Here is a 14,811-nt window from a genome sequence, read left to right as displayed (position 1 = left end):
AACAAATAAACTTACCTTTAAATTTATAATATCAGTTATGATTCTAAATCAAACAGCCGAATTAAGTTTTTCCAAATTTTCCCGATAAAATATGATGATAAGTTGCTATCCACTTAGATAGCAACTCAGTCAGTCAAATTCAGCGGAATTATGTGTTGAATGAGCAATAAGTCAAATTACTCGTCAAAGTGAGCCTAATCTTTAGTGATATCAAAGTCTAGTCTAGACTACAAGTAGATTATTATGGCTACGTAGGATATTCCCCTAAATAGATTGTTGTCAGGCGCATTATAAGAGTAAAAACGAAAGCTGAAGATCACTGTTGCTGTTTGAGAAATTATTAGGGTTTCAATTATAACAAAATCTTAATTTCGTCTGTCTGTCTGTATGTCACAATCAATTTCTTCGGAGTTTAAGCGTATTACCTCAATAGTATCACAAAATTTCTTTCTGAAATTATGTTTACGTAACTAAATTATTATGGAAAAGTTAAAGATATAAAAGAAAGTTATAAACTTGAAATTTTTCACTGCCGAAGCTAGCTGTCACTATTTGAATCTCAATTCCATCATTAAGCCATACAGCTGAATGTCGAACGCGGCCTTTCAGTCTTTATGAGACTGTTGGCTCTGTCTACCCCATAAAGACGTCAGAATATGTGTGTAAACAAAAAAAAAATACCACACATCACATTTATTTTGAAAATATATCTATTATATTCTTTAATATTAGTTGAGAAGTGAAGATTTGTTTCAAGTTATTACTGACTATGAAACATAAACCGGCACACTCATGTACCATCTCGTTCAGAATATATTGGGGAAAATAAACGCACTTCGCGCCTCGTAAAATACGTAAAATGTTTACGCCCCAGCAAGTGAGAAGAGGTTTATGCCTTGTTGTGATGCAAAGTCTTTGTCACAAATGCCTATGAATACTGGGTGTAAAAGTAGGCAAGTGAGAATGTTCTGGGCAAGAATTCGACTATAAACTTGCAAGGTTTGAATTCCACTGTTGAAAGGTACAGTAGTCTGCAGAGAAACATGTACGAGTACTTCTATCCTACTTCTTAAATTTAAGAGCTAACTCATGTCGGTCAATTTTTTTTTATATTTTTGGTATGTTGATACATTTACTTTTTCCTTTATTTAATTAAATTGTTTAATTCTTGGTCTTCCTCTTCCTCTATTTCTATTAAAATTTCCTTCTACTATTGTTTAAGAAAATTCGTCATGTGGGATAAAATACTCTATCATTGCCCTCTTCTATTTTCTATTGTTTTTAATATGTTCATACAAATAAAACCAAGGAGGTCAAGTTCGTTTTCAGGCGACAGTACCCATGACTCTTTTGAATTAGGCAGTTTGAATCACTGAGGCTGGAACTCTACTAAGTAGTTCATCTTTAGAATGATTCTCGTGAAGAAGCACCTTAAAAATTTATATCACAGAACTTGGAATAAACTATTGAGAAACTTGGACGTTAGGGCTAGGCTAGGGCATTCAGAAATTATGGTCTTAAAATAAATTCCGCTTTGATAAATGTGCAAAGACCTTTACAGATGCTTTCACACAAACAGTCCTGATTTGCAGTCGTATTTCTATTATTGAATTTCCAACACTTCCTTGTACAAATTCTTAACAATTCCTACGATTGTCGACTTGAAGGTCGTTGACTGCCAAAGGTCACATGGGTCGCGTGACTGTCACAATTAATATAAATATGGAGGTCCGTTCATAGACATAGGTTACGCTAGATACCGCGAGTACAATGTGAGAATTCCCGGCATTACTCCCGATCCTGTCTGCCGTCATCTCTAGAAAGAAGCTAATATGGGTATCGAAACGACTACGCCATGACCAACTCATCCTTTGCAGGCGAACGTAACTGAAAATATTCATGGTTAGACACCCCTAATGAATCTTAATTCCATCATAAACACATCAAGCTAACCTTGGTCTTAGAGACTTACGTAACACTATTGTCTGTGTAACTAGATTAATTTTAAAAAAGATATCATTGTATCGCTTAAATCACGTCAACATAACTTGTAGTACTAATGAAAGAACTAAAATTAATTAGTACATATTTGTGTGTATGTGCTAGTTGACGATAAAGTTTGTTAAGAGTTAAATGCTCAGTTGACTCCCTAACAATCAGAAAACACTTGTCGCTTGGTTTTCAAACATATGACCTAGCGGTATCTAGCTTGATCGATGTCTGTGGTACCACCTGATATTTCACAATAATGGAATATTGATAAATTGTCACAGATACCCGAACAATACCGTCTGACAATAGGTGAAGTTGTCAAAGGCAAAAGATACTGTGAAGTGTATTAATATGAAATACTAGCTTTACAAGAATTTGTACGTGAAAATATTATTTTTTGTGAACACTCCTTAGACTTAGTTAGTTTTTACGACTAGAAGTTTTTAGCGATTTGGTTTTTACGACGAGTTTTAAAATTAGCTTTTTCAAGAAATTGCATTTTCTAATTTTAAACATCAGTTGGGTTGTCTAGAGATTGCGAGATTGCAATGCTTTTTTTATTTTTGTAAAAAAAGGACATAACTTTTAAGATAATTTCGGTGCAGAAAAATTTACATACATACATATAATCACGTCTGTATCCCTTGCAGAGTAGACAGAGCCAATAGTAGTGAAAAAACTGACAGGCTCCGTTTAGCTGTACGGCTGAATGATGGAATTGGAATTCTAATAGTGACAGGATGCTAGGCCCTTCGCCTAAAAGAAGAAACCTAAGTTATAGTTATAGCTTATCCCGTAGTCGCCTTATAAAAAGTAAACTAAAGTAATAAGTAGGTCATGCTTTAGTTCCAAGATTTCTCTTTGTAAAGCGATGTCGTTAAAGAAAATGGTCAAGTGTAGTTTGTTCCGCCGCAACTTCTACACTTGCGCTTTGAAAACGGTAATACAAGTAGCTGTAGCCCACTACTCAGCCCTTTTAATTTCAGTTCCGTTTTCCTTATTTCCGTCGAAATATTTAGAAAAAAAAGTTAAATAAAGCTTTTCATAAAAGGCATTTTGTCATATTAGTATGAATATGAGATCGCCCGCAGCTTCGTCCGCGTGGAAACCCTATCAATCCCGCGGGAATTCTGGGATAAAAAGTAGCCTATGTGTTATTTTGGGTCTTCAGCTACCTACATACCAAATTTCATGGTAATCGGTTCAGTAGTTTTTGCGTGAAAGAGTAACAAACATCCATACATCCATACAAACTTTCGCCTTTATAATAGTAGTAGGATGAAGTTTAAATTTTCATGTCAGCGAGCAACAAAATTACAACAATTACATTAATTTCTCATAAAATAAAAGTGTGTATTTACACAACGCATAGGTATATGCTTAACCTCCCAGACTAGTCCTACGACACGCTTCCTGAAAAGTAGGAGCTACCTACGCATATCTTATAACTCGGGCGTTGCTGAGCCGATTATTCGAAGCAAGCGAGTTGGCACTGATTATGCGCATACCTAATTGTTTTGTTCGTACACAAGCGTCACCTGTCTCTTAGACTATAATCTTACTCACATCATAATCAATTCTATCATTAAGCCAAATAGCTGAACGGTTCAGTCTTTTTAAGACTGTTGGCTCTGTCTACTCCGCAAGGGATATAGACGTCACCATATGTATGTATCATAATGTGTAGACAATTATAGCTTATACTAGAGGCCGCCCGCGACTTCGTACGCGTGAAAATGAATGTGCCGTGTGGTTCCCGGCACCAATATAAAAAAATAATAGGACCACTCCATCTTTTTCCCATGGATGTCTTAAATGGCGACTGAGGGATAGGGTTATAAACTTGGGATTCTTCTTATAGGCGATGGGCTAGCATCCTGTCACTATGTGAAACTCAATTTCATCTTTTAGCCATAATACCGCTGACGTGGATTCTTTCTTTCGTGGTATCATTGCGAGACTGTTGGCTCTGTCTACTCCGCAAGGGATATAGACGTGATGTTATGTATGTATGTATGTATAAATTACAGAAGTGTCCTTTTTTTTAAACAGACAAAGTTTCCTGCAACCAAAGGCTTTCCATGATTTTCTTATTAAGAATCTTTTCAACCGTGGCGTGTGGTTCCCGGCACCAATGAAAAAAGAATAGGACCATTCCATCTCTTTCCCATGGATGTCGTAAAACGCGACTTAGGGATAGGCCTACAAACTTGGGATTTTTCTTTAGGCGATGGGCTAGCAACCTGTCACTATTTGAATCTCAATTCTATAATTAAGCCAAATAGCTGAACGTGGCCATTCAGTCTTTTCAAGACTGTTGGCTCTGTCTACTCCGCAAGGGATATAGACGTGACCGTATGTATGTATGTATGTAAAAAATTTCATCAATAGTCAATTAAAATTCAATGGAAAATTAAATCGACCGTCTATATAAATTTGATTGCGTGAACTAGGTTACGGGGTAATTATAACGAAGGCTATTGGCGGTCAAAATAGTTCCCGAATGTCTGGCGGTCACGAACGTTGACAAGGGAACGATTTATTGCCGAATACTGATGACAGGATTAATTGAAGATCACTCATTAGCATTTGTAATACAAAATCTGTGACTTGAAGGGATAATGTTTTTTTCTAGAAAAAATTGGTCATTATGTGGTTCCCGGCACCAATACAAAAAAGAATAGGACCACTCCATCTCTTTCCCATGGATGTCGTTAAAAGCGACTAATTGGATTGGCTTACAAACTTGGGATTCTTTTTAAGCCGATGGGCTAGCAACCTGTCACTATTTGAATCTCAATTCTATCTTAAAGCCAAATAGCTGAACGTGGCCTGTCAGTCTTTGCAAGACTGTTGGCTCTGTCTACCCCGCAAGGGATGTAGACGTGATTATATGTATGTATGTATGAATGTGATAGTTACCATTTGAACGATTTAAATGAAACGGCATGAATAAATATAAATATTTCTTTTGATTAGTATACAAGTTATCACTTAAATGACGTAAAACTTCATTTTTGAATGAAGTTACTTTCACTTTCATAGCTTTTTTGTAAAAAGAGAACCGCCTCCAATCGATATCCTTTTCTCAAGTCGGTTAAATTTCTTAAACCTTCTCCTAAGTGTAACACATAAACACTTTCCTGAAAACCGCATCAATCGATTCAGCAAGACGCGAGTTAATCGCGGACAAACACACATACAGGTCAAATTGAGAACCACTTTTTTCTTAAGGCGGTTAAAAATATTCAAAAGCAAAATATGTAATATTGTATTGTAATATTAGCCGTGTGGATCCCGGCACCAATAGAGAAAAGAATAGGACTACTCCATCTCTTTCCCATGGATGTCGTAAATAGCGACTAAGGGCTTGGCTTACAAACTTGGGATGCTTCTTTTAGGCGATGAGCTAGCAACTTGTCACTATTTGAATCTCAATTCTATCATTAAGCCAAACACCTGAACGTGGCCTTTCAGTCTTTTCAAGACTGTTGACTCTGTCCACCCCGCAAGGGATATAAACGTGATGTTATATATGTATGTATGTATGAAGATAATTGTAAATTTTCCTTATTATACGCACACTTAGCATTATTAACTACAGTCAGCTTAGTGCGAGGCAGCCCTACGATATTGCTTCATGAAAACGTTCGATTGAGCGTGAAATGTGAATGAAAACATGATGAGGTATGTCTAAACATGCCTATATTGATCTGCTTTATTAAAATTTCGTATTCATGGACTTGAACATGAAAATTTATTCATACAGGCAAAAATGTGGGGTAAAAATGAAAAGAAAGCTTCTTCTTATACCTAAAAGAAATAAACTTTAGATTTGTCAGAAATGATCATACTTAAATACTGACTTTTCGAATGGTTTAAACTATTGTGGGTACCTCTTTAATTAAGAAAGAGTTATCGGTAAAACGATAAACTATTGCTGTTTAGCTTTTTATTATGACGTGTAACGGGACAGCGATAGTCTATCGCGCGTTTAATAAGGCGTCGCGCGTGCCATACTTAAATACTTAATAAATTTTAATAAATTAAATATACAAGTTAGATTTTTAACATGTGGAATGATACAAAAAACTACATTTAGGACTAGTATCTAAACTAGTAAGGTCAACTATGTTCTTTTTTTGGCCACTAACTCCAAGAACACTGTAACTGACGCGACATGACGTTTCTTTGTTACAATGATTCGACGGCCTATCTGGCTCAGCGGTAGTGAGCTTGTTTGCGTCAACCGGAGGTCCCGGGTTCAAATCCCGGACATGATGAGAAACGAACTTTCTATAATTGGCCTGGGTCATGGATGTTTATCTAAATAAGTATTTATTATAAAATATTGTATCGTTGAGTTAGTATCTCGTAACACAAGTCTGTCCCGCATATATATTTATTTAGTAATGATTACCGAGCGGTTGAGTCGCAACGTTACGTACACATTTAATACTACAGGTATTAATTTATAAACATTATAAAATTATATTTCAATAAGAACAATAAATCACTAGTAAAAATCATTAAAATTTGAAGTTGCCGACTCAATTCGGCAGCCTAATAAATCGCCTAGTTTAGTACATAAACCTCAGCTGCGTTCCAATTCGGTTAGTTCATTAGTCATGCATTGATACCGCTGACGCCGGTGAAAAATGATGGTTCTAATTGAAACATCGCGTGCGGCCTCATTTCAACTGATTATAAATTATTAACGACCAATCCTGCCTGTCATTATAAACCTGGTGTGTTTAAATTGACTTGGATTAGTTTATTCAGGAACCGCTTTTCATATAGGTATTCAATTATGAGGTTAACATTTGGAATCAATGCTTATAATTCTGTAATAATGTAAAGAGAAAGTTTTTAAAGTAATAATTTTTCTTTTTCTTTTATAACCTTAAGAATGTTAAGACGGTTATAGAAAAGACCCTTAGGAGTTCGGTTAAATCAGCTTCGTTGTTCTAAGGAAATTTTCTCGGAAACAAAGTCATGGGCGAAAGCGTGGTTCTATAGAGAAATCTTTAGTGTTGGACAAATACGCATACAAAACTACTTGGAAAAGAAAGATGGAATTTGATTATATTTTTACCAAACTGACAGTAACTGGGTTACAACTTCTGCGTCCAGTAGTTTTCTATGTCAAATATTATTTAGAAAAAATAACAATGATTTGTGGTCTTAAATATACTACTAAATAAAACAGTCACCTTATTATTTATACCACAAGTATTAAGCCACATATTCGAAAATTACTTAAATCCGTCCACAATTGTGAAAGTTTAACGTCACTTCAATTTGGTAGCATTACGTTAATGTAGACCATCTGTTTCATTGGTTCGACATGAGCTAGGCTATTAGTTTTGATAACATATTCCATAAGGTTGTTTCAAGGTTGCAGTGTTGAAATACCTACCTACGTAACTGTTGACTAGTTGCTGGTTGTCACGATAGCTTACACGACAGCTTATAATAACGAGTGTTATGTATTTAGGGCTCAAGTTTAGGTTGATATAGCTTGGTTAATTAAAGATGGAACGGCTTAGGTACCCATATAAAACACACACAAGATTAAATCCTTCAGCGGTCTTATATACCAAAGACTTCATTCCAGAGTAATGTGGATTAGTTTAATTGCTAACCGATTCTCTTATAGTTAAACACCTTGCATGTATGTTGTTTGTGTTGAATGTGCAGGTTTACATTCCGGTATTTATGGTCCAATATGAGTTAGGTTCTTCTGCAAAGGTTTAGAAGGTTATGTGACCTGTTCTACCCCATCCAAGTAAAATTATATTATTATATAGAAACAAACCAGGTTATCATCCGGTTAGCATACTATATATTGACCATAATTCAGCGAGCAACATCGCAATAAATCTGACATGGCCGTATAACGGGCTCATAATAATCGGCTGATTAGCCATACGCTGTTACGCGGCGGCGCGTTATGGCCGCGGATGTATTGCTCGTAAATAAGTAACGAAATGGTTGGAAATTATGCTGAAAACCTAATGGCTGAAAATTTATTACTTAGCGTATAAAAAATAAATATCATAATTGTCATTTTTTGTTGCTATGCTGGTTTAGGGGTGTAGAAAAAACATAATGAGCGCCATTGCACACATTCTTGCAGTGTTGTTTGTTGTTCATTAGGAGATGGGCTGGTGAACCTGTTTATTTTCATACAGCAATATGTCTAATCGTCACCACTTTAAGAAAGTGTGAATTTACTTTTTTCAAACCTCTTACGAGTATCGCCAAAGATTAGGTTTAAGAACTTTGAGAAGTCAATACATCGGTCTTTAAGCCTTCCACTAAAACATTTAACTCGGTTACATTACCTTCTTAGTCAAAAATGGCGGCAAAAACTAAAAATTTACCGCCTTACTTCACCCGCGATATAAATAAAAACATTTTTCACGGCAAAACGGCAACAAATAGTTCAACGGGCATTAGTTTAGCTACAAATTCGGCGGGCGAGTCCCATCCGTCGCGGCCGCCATTATGCCTTCGCGAGCGGCCATTACAAGCCGCGCGCGGCATGCGAACCGGCTCATTACGGAGAAACAGCGAGCGTGGAGAAATAAACACTTACATACATACATACATATGGTCAAGTCTATATCCCTTGCGGGGTAGACAGAGCTAACAGTCTTCAAAAGACTGAATGGCCACGTTCAGCTATTTGGCTTAACGATAGAATTGAGATTCAACTAGTGACAGGTTGCTAGCCCATCGCCTAAAAAAGAATCCCAAGTTTGTAAGCCTATCCCTTAGTCGCCCTTTACGATATCCATGGGGAAGACATGGAGTGGTCCTATTCTTTTTTGTATTGGTGCCGGGAGCCACACAGCACTGAAATAAACACTTAAAGATTATAATTGAAAAAAAAAATACAAATTTTGTAGCGACGATGATTTCACACTGATATGCTGGTATGGGAGAGAAAGAAATCATAGTGGCTGTTTCTCTTCCCACAAAGACTGACAAATCAATCAAGGAATTCTACTTTCAGGCGATGGGCTAGCAACCTGTCACTATTTCTGAATCTCCAATCTCCATGCTAATAATAATCCCATTTAGCTTATTAAACGAACCTTTATTATCTTCAGTTTTAAATTTTCTGCTTTGTATAGTACTATAAGGTGAGGCGAGAATTTTTGCCTGCCTCTCTACTTCGGTTTGACGAAAATTATATTAATTTATCCAAATTAATTTTATTTTTAAACGAAGATTTTTTCGACTTCTTATTTAAAAATCTTGTGGGTCATAAATGATAACATAAATAAATCACAATGTGAAAAAGAATATTTTATTTAAATTTATTTCTTTTGTCAACTTTATCTCTGGCCCTGCAGTGTTTTGTTGCATTAGGAAAACTCCCCATACCTGCACCGGTGCTTCTCTTTTATGGACTTACACGAGGCTACCCGGGCGGTCTCGGTAGTTGTTTTGGATTGCTTTCCACGGGAATGGCTGGAAACTTTGGTGAAATACGATAATTGTTACCAACTTTTTAGTGGAATTGTCCAAATTACAAGTTCGGCTCCGTTTTCTGGTAATGTTCAAGAGCGTTTAAAGATAAAATCGAATTTAATTTGGTCTTGTTCAATTTGTATGGTTTGTCTTTTATTTGTGTACTTTATTTTACCCGCAGTTTCGCTCGCGTGAATTTAGCGCCACCTACAAAAGAATATAGGTTTTTCGCGATTCTCACGGGAACCATAGTTTTTACCACGATGTAACGTAACTTTTTCGTTCTCAGTATTTTACACTGTATGTACTCAAAAAATCATGCATATCAGTTCAGTGGTTTAACTAAAGTAAAGAGGTAATTAACAAACTTACATTATAATATAAGTATGTATATGGATTTGCTTTTGGTCAAAGTTTCACTTCTGTTAGAATTTTTTAAATGAAATAATTGAACTTTAGTCCTAAAAATCTATATCGAAATAATGGTTTTACACAACTAGTCATTTATGTACAGTCCATTTGTTTTTAGTTTCTAAATATTATCATAACCCAATAGGGGATATGCATAAAATTTTAAATGGCCTAAAGTATTTTTTTCTCGAATACTTATTACCGTCATATTATAATCGAAAGGTTTTTTTTTCATTTACTTATTATTTAAACCCCTAAATTATTATCCAAAAAGTGCAAAATAACGGCGCGAAATTCAAGATAGCAAAACGCACCACCATTGGTCGAATAAAATGTGACGTCATGCGGCACAACATTGAATTTATCGGTATCGAAGCTCCTATTGTGTAGTGAGAAAAATAAATATTTAAAGCTGTTTTCTTGTGCTGATTGTAGTGGAGTTTAGTTTAGATTAGTAGTAAATGTAGAACGATGACTGAAGCTGGTTTTGTCAAAGCACAATCGGACAATCTACCGAAAATAGATGCATTTATGATGACATCATATTTTGCATCAAATCCCGATTTTACGAGCGCAGAGATCAGAGGAGTGAAAGCTGCAAGGTAATTATTATGTTACATAAAATATTTTAGCCCATAACATGGATTTTTATTAATAAATGCATACAGCAGTTCACTTATAATACACCAAAACATAACCTATACATATCCAGTTGTCATTGCTCTGAAACTTATATTTTTACGTCTACAAGATAATAATATAAGTACAGTACATGTTATATTATTGAAGTTCACTCAAGTATAATAACTTTGACTTTGTGTGTATCTAAGATATATATATTAATGATTTAATTTCTATAAATTGATATCCTGATTTACGTCGACTGTTTTCTTTTGAGTGTACTAGTACTTTACTAATTCACACTATGCTGTACCTAAATAAAGTATACTTACGTTAAAATGATCTTCACAACAATATAAACGCGATTTAGGAGATACATTATCCCTTCTCATCACCTTACACCACAGTTTTCGTATATTCGCATCGTCTGGAATACGAAAAAACAATTTGTCTGGTGTTTTTCGAGTAGTATTTGTGCACTTTGGTACTATACAGTACTTATAAGATGCCTTTTTGGCTTCTTCCATGATTTTAAAGTTATCAATACTGTAAATAAGTACGAAGTAACTGAAAAGTTCACAGTAAATAAACACTGAGAGTGCCGCGTGACGTCACGCAAAGCGCGTGCAAAATGATGGCGTTTGAACTGCTCAAATAAATTCAAAGTTTTAAATTTCATTTTGAAAAATATCTAGACTTTTTTGAAGCTTAATTATATTTTTTTCTACATTACAATTAAGTAAAATATTGATTTATGACAAAAAAAAAAAAACATGAATATCCCCTATTACAGAGCGCGTTTATCATTTACTAGTGGCTAATGGCTGCAACAACTTATGACTTAGCCATTTGTACGATCTGCGAGGATGTTGAATGAATCCCCTAAAACTATAGCAAATAACGACGCAATTAATTAACCCCTCCCCCCTCCGAGTCCCCGGGGAGTCCCATAAAACTCTGGCACGGGCTCAAAGTCCTCAACTTGTAAATTCCGGTGTTTCGGAATTCTGGCGGGAACTGGGCAACTTAAAATTAACAATCTCACATCTGCATAACGAGGGAATGCTTAAGATAGTGCCATTTTGGGAGTATTTAGTAAGATGCATCATTTGGCTGTTGCAATTACTCGTACAATTTTAAATGTTAGGTATAAGTACATCAGAGCAAAACGTTTCATAGCTTTTGAATAGCAGTAAAATTGAAAAATCTTTTGTTAAGGACTAAGGAAATTTACATACATACATATTGTCACGTCTATTTCCCTTGCGGGGTAGACAAAGCCTTTAGTCTTGAAAACGTTCAACTGTATGGCGTCATGAAGGAATTTAAATTCAAAAAGTACAGGTTTCTAGCCCCTTACTAGCCCATTAACTGGGAATTAAGTATTATTTTAAGAAATTAACTAGCAACTTATCTCTACATTTCAATAATAAATCTAAATAAAAGCGAAAAATCTAACTCACTCACAGATCACGAAATCTCAAAACCAATGAATCAATAACGATGAAATCAATAAGTAACATTGTAAGTAGGAGACGACTACCAAGAAAGGTTTTTTTGGGAATTCCCGAGGGAGCGTGATATGAAGGATTTTTTTGTTTTACTAAAAAATATATGACCTTAAATAAATAATTACTTTTATTTACCGTACTTGCCGTGTGGTGCCCGGTACTAATAGGAAAAAAGAACCTAAGGTCCTACCACACCATCTCTTTCGCATGGATGTAATACAAGGCGATTAAGGGATAGGCTTATAAACTTGGGATTCTTCTTTTAGGCCACAGCCTAGCAACCTGTCACAATTTGAATCTCAATTCTACGTGGCCTATCAGTCTTTTTAAACCTGTTGGCTATGTCTACCCCGCGATGGATATAGTCGTCATTATATGATTGTGTGTGTGTGTATGTATTAATATTTACAATGCTTCCCAACTTAGGAACATTGTTATACATTGAATATGCGCCTTTAACCTATAAAATTCTTCCAAGAAGCTAAAGAAGATTTGCACTAGACAGATTTACATGAAAGCAGCTGAAAGAGGCTTATAATGCGAGACAGCTGACCTTTCTAAAGAATATTTGAATTCTCAAGTTACGTAAAGGGTACATAGACTACTTAACATAATCGCTTTAAGAATAGTTTTTGAACATTTGAAGATCGCAATAGGTGTTTTTTCTGAATTTTTGAAGGTAACAGTGAAACGGTATGTTTTGCAAGCACCGGGATCGATTCCCGGGTCAAGTCATGATGGAAAAAGAACTTTATCTGATCGGCCTGGGTTTTTTATAATTTATATATTTAAATATATCCCGTAACAAAAGTCTCGAACATGATTTTAATTCAGCTTAATAGCATGATAGAAACATTACAGAATAAGCGTTTTTAAATTGTAATTTGGATGATAAGATTATACGAGTTTTTATACTAGCTGTGCCCGCAAGTATGACAGCGTGAAAAAGTTATTTTGGGAATCATTTAAGCCCCCAAGTATGAATAATTTTCCCCGTTTTTTTTTCACATTTTTATTATTTCTTCGCTCCTAATAGTTGCAGCGTGATGTTATATAGCCTAAAGCCTTCCTCGATAAATGGTGTATTCAACACAAAAATAATTTTTCAATTCGAACTAGTAGTTCCTGAGATAAAACAAAACAGCGCGTTCAAACAAACATACAAACTCTTCAGCTTTATAATATTAGTGTAGATTTATTTAAATATTTATGTACATCGAGAAAACACACATTGAAAACTTAGGAAAAGGAATAATTTATACAGGGGCACGGGTTATTTCTAAAGATATTTCTTCCAGAAGGCCCAGATTGTTATCTATTTACATTTTTCTTCCCGCAATGCTGCCAAACAATCCAGGATAAGACCAGTCGGGTTACAATAACAAAGCCAAAAAGTACATATATTTTAATCATCAGTTTTAACGAATTTGTCATGTAACAATTTCAACTTTTTACGATGTTGAAGGAGAAAATAAATGCCACGGCGGACCGGACGACATTGTGCCTGTCAGAATCAGCAGTAGAGTTATAGTAAACTTATTGCAGAAGGTTATGTTTTAGTATTTACATACATACATAAAATCAGAGGGGTAGACAGAGACTACCTCTTTCCACTTACCACGATCTCTGCATACTCCCTTCGCTTTAATATTTATAAACACAAAAAAATATACATACATATAATTACGTCTATATCCCTTGTGGGGTTCAGCTGAATGTATACAAAAATTAAAAATTCCGCCTATCTGTCTATATTCTTGTTCTCGATTATCCTGGTTATATTCTAACTTCTACACGGGATGCGCCATTATTGGGAAGTCAATTTTGTACGGACTTCCATCTGACCTCCGCAACTTTTGCAAAGAAATCTAACACATATTGAATCATGGTAAGAGCTGCACTAAATGAATATGCCTGTATCCTTAGTCGCCATTTACGACATCTACGGGAAAGAGATGAAGTGGTATTCTGAAGTGCCGAGGAACACATGATTAATGTATTATGTCGTCGATAGGTTAAATGAAGCCATCTATCCCATTAGACCCATTGAATTGACCCATGGGACAAGTGACAAGAACGAAATCGTTTCAATTGTCAAGAGTCGTCGGTCAACACTACCCGAAACGGGCAGTTTACATGAAGAGAGTTATGAATGTAGATGAAGCGAAGGAAGTATGCAGTGATCGTGGCAAGTGGAAAGAGGTAGTCTCTGCCTACCCCTCCGTGATTTTATGTATGTAGGTATGTAATTTGCCAGGTACCAAAGTTGACCTTCTGTTTTTACATATTTTGTGCGCTTGAGTCTGCGGGCTGTCTTTGAAATGAAGTCACGTGCTTCGCTCGTTCGCCGCTCGTCGCTTCTTTTTGTATCGCATGAAAATGTCTCCATTTCAATTGGACCCGTATGAACGTGCGACATTATATTCAATAATCTTTTTTTTTCTGTACCTTATCTCATTGCAATGTGGAAACTGTTACGAGTGTATGTGTATGAAATTAAATTCCAGCCAACTAGAAAGATTGCATAATTTCAGAACGAATACTAAAGGTTTTTCTTGTTTTTTTTTTTATACTGTTGTTAAAATACAAAATGTGTGATATGATTCTGTTTTGATAAAAAAAATGCAGATATATTTATTACTAGAGGCCGCCCGCGACGTCGCGTCGTCCGCATGAAAATCCTATCAAGCCCGAGGGAATTCCAGGATAAACAGCCTATATGTTATTCTGGGTCTTCAGCTACCTACATACCAAATTTCATAGTAATCGGTTCAGTAGTTTTTGCGTGGAAGAA

This window comes from Amyelois transitella, chromosome 16 (assembly GCF_032362555.1).
Source record: "Amyelois transitella isolate CPQ chromosome 16, ilAmyTran1.1, whole genome shotgun sequence".
Lineage (NCBI taxonomy): Eukaryota > Metazoa > Arthropoda > Insecta > Lepidoptera > Pyralidae > Amyelois > Amyelois transitella.
The sequence above is the reverse complement of the archived record's forward strand: the minus strand, read 5'-3'. Positions refer to the sequence as shown.